General features: G+C 40.4%; 1 long non-coding RNA gene across 1 annotated transcript; it reads left to right on the top strand.

The window, feature by feature from the left end:
• The first annotated feature begins 359 nt into the window (after positions 1 to 359).
• Positions 360 to 3,798, top strand: LOC141581982 (uncharacterized). The gene is made up of 3 exons (XR_012514814.1): positions 360 to 456; positions 1,571 to 1,617; positions 2,297 to 3,798. It is a non-coding gene; the product is annotated as an uncharacterized LOC141581982 (long non-coding RNA).
• Positions 3,799 to 4,223: the final 425 nt, after the last annotated feature.

Raw genomic sequence — 4,223 nt, 5'->3', positions numbered from 1 at the left:
GAATACTGGTAACCCCTATTATGTATGTTTCCCTCCTGCCTGTCCCGTTTCCCTCTTACTCCTTTCTCTCAGCTGCTTTCCTGTGCTGCTAGCTTCTCTCTCCTTTTTGTCCTTTTTGCTCCCATGTTTGAATTCCACCTTACAGGGTTTTAAAGATTTAAAAAATAGTGAATATGATATTGATTTGAAAACTGTACAATACTGTCAAAAGCTTAAGTACTAAGATAGCGGGCTTTTTATGTCATGGTATGTGCTGATGCATTTTCTTGTTTCTCAAGATGAACTGTGGCTTCCCGTCTCACTGTGCCATTTTTGTATTGCTTCTTCTCTCTTCTTCTCTCAGTTGCTGCTGATGCTAGAAGGACTGGTAGATGAACAGAGTCAGTTCAGTGAGGACTTAGAAGCAGAGAGACAGCTCTCTAGCAGTCTGGTGAAGTTCCATGCCCATCCAGAGAGGTAAGAGAATGGCTATTTTTCCTTTTATTCTTTGTTGAAATTTTTATTTATTTTACTATTGTATCCTTTTTATGCCTTTTCTTTTTTCTGAAGTGTAGATGCTTATAATACTGAACAGGTTATAAAAAACAGGGACAATTACTGGGGCTACCCACATTGTCGTTTGTTTTATAGATTGCTCTGAGCCTCAGTGTCAAAATAAGTCAGGAATAGTGCCTGTTTCACACAGCGATTGCAGAGATGAAATGAGAAGACAGCTTTGGTGTCTAAAACAATGTCTTGCATATAGTCAGCACTCAATGTATGTTCCTTTCCTTTTGTGATCCATTTCCTGTTAAAGGCTGTTCTATAATAAAAGTAAGGCTACACCCTGTCTCTACTGAAAATACAAAATTTCGCAGGGCATGGTAGTGTGTGCCTGTAGTCCCAGCTACTCGGGAGCCTGAGGCAGGATAATTGTTTGAAACCGGGAGGCAGATGTTGCAGTGAGCCAAGATCCCGCCACTGCACTCCAACCTAGTGCCTGGTGACAGAGCAAGACTCTGTCTCAAACAAACAAACAAACAAACAAACAAAATGAAAATGATACCCTAGGAGTATTTCTGGGAGCATTTAGGTTACACCTGTTGCTTTGGAACCTAGGAAGGGGGCTATGAAGCCAGAACCAAAAAAAAAAAACAAAAACAAAAATAGCTGTAGAGGTCTGACTTGTTCCTGTTGTGTTTTAATAAAATAGAGATGAGAGGATGTGTGTCCATGGGCTTTATGGGCTGCATTTGTAACCATTGTTTCTTGCTCTGGTATTTAATGATTACTTTTCCCAGGAGACCAGTTTTTCCTGACTGTATCACAGCAAACATCTAAGCCTTGCTTTTTGATTGGTTAATATCTTTTGGGAATTGGGAATGCAAGAGTATTATCAGGTTTTGGCATTGTCTAAGATGAAAGATAACTGGTGAGACTCCCTCATGGTACTCTTTGACCATAGTTGTTTCTCTGAGACCGTCTCAGAATCTTCAGTCCCACACTCCATATGCCACACCCAGCAAAGCTTCCTGAGTTACTCACAGTCTTCAGCCACCAGGGGACTGACTTTTATTCTGTCTCCCTCCAGCTCCTCCTGAGGATTTCAGGAGCACCACCTCTGAGGATGATGACGAGGTAAGAACCCCTTTTTCTGTCCTGTAAAGAATGCCGTGTCAGGTGGGGATCGGGGAGGGAGAGCATCAGGATAAATAGCTAATGGATGCAGGGCTTAAACCTAGATGATGGGTTGATACATGCAGCAAAGCACCATAGCACATGTTCACCGATGTAATAAACCTGCACAGTCCTGCACATACATCCTGAGACTTAAACTTCAAAAGAAAACAAAATTAAAAAAGAATTGTTTCTTTCTTGATTTCTTTCCTTCTGTTAATTGTGATAGTCTGAGAAGGCACATTATGTACCACATGTCCAATTCTCTTTGTGGGAGTGGAATTCAGTGGGAGTGTCTTCCCATTGGATACGTGATGTATCTGAATGTTTTTAAATGACAGCATCCATTATCAACTGTAATGCAGAGGAACTTTCCTCAACACCAGTTTTCCTCTTCGGTTTAGGCATTGTGTATTTGCCAATGTAAATAAACTTCATAGATAAATTCTGTGGGAAAGGGTCTTGTCTTTTCCACAGGTGTCCTCTGTACTACCATTTTTGATTCTTGGCCTTTGACGCAACCATTGTCTTACAACTAGTTTTCTGAAGTCATCAAGAGACTAACAGATCTGGGCGGGGGGCGGGGGTGCACAGAAGAATTAATCTGATCCTCATGGCGTCTTCTTTTGTCTAATTGCAGAGTTCATAACTCCCTGGTTATGGTATGTACCCTGAAGTAGCTCACTTGCTGAGGAACAAACTTGTTCGTTGTAATATATAGAAACCTGATTCTGGGTTCCGGTTAAAGAATATTGGGAGTCTAGTGAGAGCTAATAATTGTGCAAGTGTATAACTCTGATCAGAGGGGCTGTATGACTGCATGTGAACCCAGAGGACCAGCCAGGGGATGTGTGAGCCAACGTGGCTTCAGCTGGAGTAGAAGTGAGTGTACCTCTCTCTGACTTACTCTGATGTTGGTGGTTCTAAAGAGTGGATTCTGGAAAATCTCAACAGTGAAGAAGATACCTTTCCAGGTAGGCAACAAGATTACAGGTGGAATCTAATAAAGCAGGTGCCCAGGAGACTTCAGCTTCTGCCTGCTGCTTGGGAGGCTTAGTGAACATGTAGAAAGAGAAGAAAAAGAACACATGGATGAAGTTTGTTCTTGTCAGAGATTAATGTAATAGTGGTGAGAAGTGCGAGTACCCTGTCTGTGATCACCTCTTCTTGCTTTATTATTTAAAGATGGTCTTTCTGAGGACACCTCTTTTCTGCCTCTGCTTCTGCCACTGCAAAATGTTAAAGCCTTTGGTTTGGGACACAGTTCTGTAGTTACTTAATCCTGGAGACAACAGTTCTTCCACAGTGTGCCCAGATGCTTGGGAGAAACTGATCCTCACCTTCTGAACTGTTAGGTTTCATGGCAGCACATTCATTTGTCTGTCCTTGCTGTTTACTCCTGATATCAAGGACTTTCTCTGGGCATGGGGGACAGGATGAAGATTCGCTCTGGGCTCATTGTAAAGCTCCAGTGTCTTGTAAATGGAGGAAGAAGCACAATCTTGAGCACACTGCTCAGTTTGTTTATTCAAATGAGGATATGCAGTTTTACCGTCATTTGTTAAAGAGGCCTTCCTTTTCCCATTTCTCGGCACCTTTGTGGAAGATCAGTTGACTGTGTATGTGTGCATTGGATTTTGGGCTCTCTATTCCGTATCTCTGATACTTACGGGTGCCCCCATGCTAGGACCCTGCTGTCTGAATTTCTCTATCTTTTCCTCTTGTAGATTTCAATCTCATGAATGCGTATCTTCCAACGCTATTCTTTTTCAACATTATTATGATTATTTGAAACATATGAGAATTCATAAAAAAATTTGGGTTATCTTTTCCGTTTCTGCACAGATGGCTGTTACCAGTTTGATAGTAGTTGTTGTGCGTCTTTGGATCATTTTGTAGTATTGTGTATTAGGTTTTGTCTTCCTGTCTATGAATACAGGATGCCTTTTCATTTATTTGTACCTTCTCTACTTCTTTTCAGTCACATTCTGTTCTTACCAGGTTACGAGTATTTCATCTCATTGGTTAGATTTATTTCTAAGTATTCAATGGTTTCAGAGGTTATTATCCATGGAATTACATTTGTAATCTTACTATTGGATTATTTATATTGAATGCATATTAACACAACTGCCGTTTGAGTGAGTGTTAACCTTGTACTCTGCAATTTTGATGAATTTATTAGCATGAATAGTATTCTTGTAGACTATCTCTGATTTCCCATATGCAGAATGTTAAAGATGTTCTCAGCTTCATACCTCTCTTCGCAAGTATATTTTTACTGTGAAGGCCTTTGAAATGTGAAGGAAAATGCACAAGAAAGAAACCTAATGTTGCTATTCCCATGGCTTCCCTCCTTTCATCAACCTAAATGTATGTTTAGTTCACAGTATTTGAGAGTGTGTTGCTTCTACTCATATCACAAGTTTTCCCAAATACCTAATAATAATATGTGTGTCTAGGCCAGTTTACCTACCAAAGCATAGACTTAAACATACTTTTGAGGATTATTCAAAATTCCCTATGTACAGAGATATGAATAATATGCTTTCACCCAACCTATTACC

The sequence above is a fragment of the Saimiri boliviensis genome, chromosome 18 (assembly GCF_048565385.1).
Source record: "Saimiri boliviensis isolate mSaiBol1 chromosome 18, mSaiBol1.pri, whole genome shotgun sequence".
Classification (NCBI taxonomy): domain Eukaryota; kingdom Metazoa; phylum Chordata; class Mammalia; order Primates; family Cebidae; genus Saimiri; species Saimiri boliviensis.
Note: the sequence above shows the minus strand (reverse complement) of the source record. Positions and strands in the feature narration are given on the sequence as shown.